We start from the raw sequence: 805 nt of genomic DNA, 5'->3' as shown, positions 1-805 counted from the left end.
GAGCCAAGGGAAGTTGTGTATGTATGGCGACCCTAATAGAGAGTGAGTGACACAGATCAGAGATGACGCTTAGTCTAGCTTAGTTTATACAGGTGTTTCTGGTACTGGACCACAGATTTGTAATGCCAAGACAAAGAAAACGTAAGGACGCTATCTATGTCATTTCAGGGGGAGGCTTCAATGTAGAAGCCTATATATATTTCTGCAAACTAAGTGGAAGGGGGACTCTTCATCTTTACACTTATCCAGGGAAGTAACGCTGATCGCTTGCCTTGGGTGTTCCGAAGTCTCGGCAAAAGAGATTTTATTCATGGTTCTTTAAATAAATAGTCTTTATCCACCAACCACCGAGGATTGTTCTTTGAGCTAAATCACTCTTAAGCGACGCCTTACCCAGCGCTCCACGGCAACCTGAGCAGATCAGCATCCGCTCGGCTAATCTGTAGGCGAGTATTCCAGCTGCCTAGTCAAGTGCCCAAGACCTTCAGCTCGGGATAAAAGACAGTGTGTGAGCAGGAGGGACACTGTTCACACTGTGCGGATGGAACAGTCGCAGAGTTCAGTTGTAGCGGAAAGACGAATACCGGAACGTGTGGTTAAACACTACAATATATTTTTTCAATTCAATTTATTTAAACATTCCGTTGATTCTTTGTGGTACAATAATGAGCAGTAGATGTGGAATTAGTCACAGACAAAACCAGACAAGTCGCATCACATTAACAAGGTACAAATATAAATACATCAATAATTCATCTTCACAATACAGTATCTCAAACATTGTTCTAATATTACAATTAATACT

The sequence above is a fragment of the Cryptotermes secundus genome, unplaced genomic scaffold (genome assembly GCF_002891405.2).
Source record: "Cryptotermes secundus unplaced genomic scaffold, Csec_1.0 scaffold1191, whole genome shotgun sequence".
Taxonomy (NCBI): Eukaryota; Metazoa; Arthropoda; class Insecta; order Blattodea; family Kalotermitidae; genus Cryptotermes; species Cryptotermes secundus.
This window is presented reverse-complemented; position numbering follows the sequence as displayed.